We start from the raw sequence: 6594 nt of genomic DNA, 5'->3' as shown, positions 1-6594 counted from the left end.
GGGAAGGAGATTGGCGAGATTAGCCCCCGATAGTGCTTTACGTGGTCCAGCCAGATCTGGCGATGAATGGCTAAACCAGTTGTCCGCCATTAACGTTCAAGTCTGTATCCCTTGGAATTAAAGGAGCAGAGATGAGGGCCGTACCAGGAAGAGAGGGAAGGAGGTGATCAGAGATGGCCATATCCGTGATTGACATGATAGGAGTAGAGAGGCCACATGAGATGGCAAAGTTGAGGGGGTGAATATGGGTGGGGGAGTTTACATGGAGGGAGAGATTAAGGGAGGATAGGAGGGCAGTGAACTCAGGAGAGAGAGCATGATGAATTGAGATGGAGGTTGAAATCACCGAGGATGAGAAGTCGCTCAGTGCAGAGGCTGAGGGTGGAAATCAGTGAAGGTATCTCGGTGAGAAACTTGGCGTGGTACTTGGATGGGCGGCAGAGAATGAGGATCTTAAAGGAGAGGTGAGAGGGGTAGAAGAAGGTGAGATGCTCAAAGGAGGAGAAGGTGCCAGAGGAATACGGGGACAGACCAAGGTGTGATTTGATGATAAGGGCCACATCACCACCCCGGCAGTCTGGTCGGGGCAAGTGGTGGAAGATATGGCCAGGTGGGGTGGCTTCGTTAAGGGGGAAGATGTCATCACCTGTCGGCGAAGTTTCCGTCAAGGCCATGATGTCAATGCAATCATCCACAATAAGCTCACGGATGGCAAGTGCCTTGTTCACAAGTGAACGGAAATTCTGGAATGAGATGCGGAGAAGGCCGGTGAAAGCTGATCCGCTGGCAGAGTCCACAAGGTCAGCGGTGAGGGGTGAGTGGCACGGGAAGGAGATTGGCGAGATTGGCCCCTAGCGGGTGCGCTGGGCGGGAAAGTCGATTAGAATCATAGAAGTTTACAACATGGAAACAGGCCCTTCGGCCCAACATGTCCATGTCGCCCAGTTTATACCACTAAGCTAGTCCCAATTTCCTGCACTTGGCCCATATCCCTCTATACCCATCTTACCCATGTAACTGTCCAAATGCTTTTTAAAAGACAAAATTGTACCCGCCTCTACTACTGCCTCTGGCAGCTCGTTCCAGACACTCACCACCCTTTGAGTGAAAAAATTGCCCCTCTGGACCCTTTTGTATCTCTCCCCTCTCACCTTAAATCTATGCCCCCTCGTTATAGACTCCCCTACCTTTGGGAAAAGATTTTGACGATCTACCTTATCTATGCCCCTCATTATTTTATAGACTTCTATAAGATCACCCCTAAACCTCCTACTCTCCAGGGAAAAAAGTCTCAGTCTATCCAACCTCTCCCTATAAGTCAAACCATCAAGTCCCGGTAGCATCCGAGTAAATCTTTTCTGCACTCTTTCTAGTTTAATAATATCCTTTCTATAATAGGGTGACCAGAACTGTACACAGTATTCCAAGGGTGGCCTTACTAATGTCTTGTACAACTTCAACAAGACATCCCAACTCCTGTATTCAATGTTCTGACCAATGAAACCAAGCATGCTGAATGCCTTCTTCACCACCCTATCCACCTGTGACTCCACTTTCAAGAAGCTATGAACCTGTACTCCCAGATCTCTCTGTTCTATAACTCTCCCCAACACCCTACCATTAACGGAGTAGGTCCTGGCCCGATTCGATCTACCAAAATGCATCACCTCACTTTTATCTAAATTAAACTCCATCTGCCATTCATCGGCCCACTGGTCCAATTTATCAAGATCCCGTTGCAATCCTAGATAACCTTCTTCACTGTCCACAATGCCACCAATCTTGGTGTCATCTGCAAACTTACTAACCATGCCTCCTAAATTCTCATCCAAATCATTAATATAAATAACAAATAACAGCGGACCCAGCACCGATCCCTGAGGCACACCGCTGGTCACAGGCCTCCAGTTTGATAAACAACCCTCTACAACCACCCTCTGTCTTCTGTCGTCAAGCCAATTTTGTATCAAATTGGCTACCTCACCTTGGATCCCGTGAGATTTAACCTTATGTAACAACCTACCATGCGGTACCTTGTCAAAGGCTTTGCTAAAGTCCATGTAGACCACGTCTACTGCACGGCCCTCATCTATCTTCTTGGTTACCCCTTCAAAAAACTCAATCAAATTCGTGAGACATGATTTTCTGTTCCTAATCAGTCCCTGCCTCTCCAAATGCCCGTAGATCCTGTCTCTCAGAATACCCTCTAACAACTTACCCACTACAGATGTCAGGCTCACCGGTCTGTAGTTCCCAGGCTTTTCCCTGCCGCCCTTCTTAAACAAAGGCACAACATTTGCTACCCTCCAATCTTCAGGCACCTCACCTGTAGCGGTGGATGATTCAAATATCTCTGCTAGGGGACCCGCAATTTCCTCTCTAACCTCCCATAATGTCCTGGGATACATTTCATCAGATCCCGGAGATTTATCTACCTTGATGCGCGTTAAGACTTCCAGCACCTCCCTCTCTGTAATATGTACACTCCTCAAGACATCACTATTTATTTCCCCAAGTTCCCTAACATCCATGCCTTTCTCAACCGTAAATACCGATGTGAAATATTCATTCAGGATCTCACCCATCTCTTGTGGTTCCGCACATAGATGACCTTGTTGATCCTTCAGAGGCCCTACTCTCTCCCTAGTTACTCTTTTGCCCTTTATGTATTTGTAGAAGGTCTTTGGATTCTCCTTTGCCTTATCTGCCAAAGCAATCTCATGTCCCCTTTTTGCCCTCCTGATTTCTCTCTTAACTCTACTCCGGCAATCTCTATACTCTTCAAGGGATCCACTTGATCCCAGCTGCATATGCATGTCATATGCCTCCTTCTTCTTTTTGACTAGGGCCTCAATCTCCCGAGTCATCCAAGGTTCCCTACTTCTACCAGCCTTGCCCTTCACTTTATAAGGAATGTGCTTACCCTGAACCCTGGTTAACACACTTTTGAAAGCCTCCCACTTACCAGACGTCCCTTTGCCTGCCAACAGACTCTCCCAATCAACTTCTGAAAGTTCCTGTCTAATACCATCAAAATTGGCCTTTCCCCAATTTAGAATTTTAACTTTTGGGCCAGACCTATCTTTCTCCATAGCTATCTTAAAACTAATGGAATTATGATCACTGGTCCCAAAGTGATCCCTCACTAACACTTCTGTCACCTGCCCTTCCTTATTTCCCAAGAGGAGGTCAAGTTTTGCCCCCTCTCTAGTCGGGCCATCCACATACTGAATGAGAAATTCCTCCTGAATACACTCAACAAATTTCACTCCATCCAAGCCCCGAATGCTATGGCTGTCCCAGTCAATGTTGGGAAAGTTAAAGTCCCCTACTATTACCACCCTATTTTTCTTGCAGCTGTCTGTAATCTCCTTACATATTTGCTCCTCAATTTCCCGTTGACTATTTGGGGGTCTGTAGTACAATCCTATCAAAGTGATCTCTCCCTTCTTATTTTTCAGTTCTACCCATATAGACTCAGTGGGATATATCCCCTCTCACTACTGCCGTGATGTTCTCCCTAATCAAGAACGCAACTCCCCCTCCTCTCTTACCTCCTGCTGTATCTTTCCTATAGCATCTGTACCCTGGAACATTGAGCTGCCAGTCCTGCCCCTCCCTTAGCCATGTTTCAGTAATAGCTATAACATCCCAGTCCCATGTACCCATCCATGCCCTGAGTTCATCTGCCTTGCCCATCAGACTTCTTGCATTGAAATAAATGCAGTTTAATCTGGACTTCCCTTGGTCTTTGCCCTGCTTTCTCAGACCATCTGTCCGGTCATGTTTTGTACACTCTCCCTTACTGCCTTTTGTTTCTATCACCACTTTACTTCCCACTGACTTCCTGCATCGGTTCCCATCCCCCTGCCACATTAGTTTAAACCCTCTCCAACAGCACTAGCAAACACTCCCCCAGTCCTGCCCAGATGCAGACCGTCCAATTTGTACTGGTCCCACCTCCCCCAGAACCGGTTCCAATGGCCCAGGAATTTGAATCCCTCCCTCTTGCACCATCTCTCAAGCCACGTATTCATCCTAGCTATCCTGTCATTCCTACTCTGACTAGTCCGTGGCACTGGTAGCAATCCTGAGATTACTACCTTTGAGGTCCTACTTTTTAGTTTAACTCCTAACTCCCTAAATTCAGCTTGTAGGACCTCATCCCGTTTTTTACCTATATCGTTGGTACCTATATGCACCACGACAACTGGCTGTTCACCCTCCCCCTCCAGAATGTCCTGCAGCCACTCCGAGACATCCCTGACCCTTGCACCAGGGAGGCAACATACCATCCTGGAGTCTCGGTTGCGTCCGCAGAAACGCCCGTCTATTCCCCTTACAATCGTGTCCCCTATCACTATAGCTCTGCCACTCTTTTTCCTGCCCTCCTGTGCAGCAGAGCCAGCCACGGTGCCATGAACCTTTCCGCTGTCACCTTCCCCTGGTGAGCCATCTCCCCCAACAGTATCCAAAACGGTATACCTGTTTTGGAGGAAGATGACCGCAGGGGACCCCTGCACTGCCTTCTTACTCTTCCTCTGTCTGTTGGTCACCCATTCACTATCTCCCTGAGTAATTTTTATCTGTGGTGTGACCAACTCACTGAACGTGCTATCCACGACTTTCTCAGCATCGCGGATGCTCCAAAGTGAGTCCATCCGCAGCTCCAGAGCCGTCAAACGGTCAAACAATAGCTGCAGCTGGACACACTTCCCGCAGGTGAAGGAACCAGGGACACAGGAAGGATCCCTGAATTCCCACATCCCACAAGAGGAACATGACACGGCTGTGGGATCTCCTGCCATGACTTAACCCTTAAGTTAGCTTAACAACAACTACAATGTCAAGAAAAAAAAAGGAAAGAAAAACTACTTACCAGTCACCAGCCAATCACTTACCTGTTGGCTGTGACTTCGTGCCTCCAGCAGCTGCAGCTGAAATAAACTAAAGACTTAAAAAAAAAAGACGGTAAAAGAAACCATCACTCGCTAGCAGCCAGTCAGCTCCTCCCCTTGTGCTGACGTCACTTTTGATTGTCTTACCTCGCTCCTTGAAGCCCTGAACTCATTATCGCTGATCCGGCGCTCCGACACACGGCCCCCGACACCGACTCACGGCCCCCGACTCCGACTCACGGCCCCCGACTCCGACACACGGCCCCCGACTCCGACACACGGCCCCCGACTCCGACTCACTGCCCCCGACTCCGACACACGGCCCCCGACTCCGACACACGGCCCCCGACTCCGACACACGGCCCCCGACTCCGACACACGGCCCCCGACACACTGCCCCCAACTCCGACACACTGCCCCCGACTCCGACACACGGCCCCCGACTCCGACACACGGCCCCCGACTCCGACACACGGCCCCCGACTCCGACACACGGCCCCCGACTCCGACACACGGCCCCCGACTCCGACACACGGCCCCCGACTCCGACACACGGCCCCCGACTCCGACACACGGCCTCCGACTCCGACACACGGCCCCCGACTCCGACACACGGCCCCCGACTCCGACACACGGCCCCCGACTCCGACACACGGCCCCCGACTCCGACACACGGCCCCCGACTCCGACACACGGCCCCCGACTCCGACTCACGGCCCCCGACTCCGACTCACGGCCCCCGACTCCGACTCACGGCCCCCGACTCCGACTCACGGCCCCCGACTCCGACACACGGCCCCCGACTCCGACACACGGCCCCCGACTCCGACACACGGCCCCCGTCTCCGACACACGGCCCCCGTCTCCGACACACGGCCCCCGACTCCGACTCACTGCCCCCGACTCCGACACACTGCCCCCGACTCCGACACACGGCCCCCGACTCCGACTCACTGCCCCCGACTCCGACTCACTGCCCCCGACTCCGACTCACTGCCCCCGACTCCGACACACGGCCCCCGACTCCGACACACGGCCCCCGACTCCGACACACGGCCCCCGACTCCGACTCACCGCCCCCGACTCCGACACACGGCCCCCGACTCCGACACACGGCCCCCGACTCCGACACACGGCCCCCGACTCCGACACACGGCCCCCGACTCCGACACACTGCCCCCGACTCCGACACACTGCCCCCGACTCCGACTCACTGCCCCCGACTCCGACTCACTGCCCCCGACTCCGACACACTGCCCCCGACTCCGACACACGGCCCCCGACTCCGACACACGGCCCCCGACTCCGACACACGGCCCCCGACTCCGACACACGGCCCCCGACTCTGAACAGGTCCGCTCCTTACCTCAGGCGCTCCGAGAGAGTAGGATGGTGCAGTTTGGGTTGCTGCTCGTAAGGAGGCAGCGATGAGTGCGTCAATGGGCCCTTCAGAGAATGCGAATTGTTGCATAGAGGGAAGGTGTGGGTTTATTTAAGAGGGAGTCAAGCCTGGGACGGTGGCAGGAGAGTAGGAAGGTCGAGGAGTGCTGAAGGGTTGGGGTAGGGATTTGAGGAGGCAGAGTACCCAAGAGGGGAGAAATGAAAGGAGACATGATGACAGGAAAGAGGGCTCTAGGAGGGGTAAAGAGCAAATACGGAAAAGGGGGAAATAGAAGTGATGGGCTCAGGTCCAGAG

The sequence above is a fragment of the Heptranchias perlo genome, chromosome 29, assembly GCF_035084215.1.
Source record: "Heptranchias perlo isolate sHepPer1 chromosome 29, sHepPer1.hap1, whole genome shotgun sequence".
NCBI classification, from domain to species: domain Eukaryota; kingdom Metazoa; phylum Chordata; class Chondrichthyes; order Hexanchiformes; family Hexanchidae; genus Heptranchias; species Heptranchias perlo.
This window is presented reverse-complemented; position numbering follows the sequence as displayed.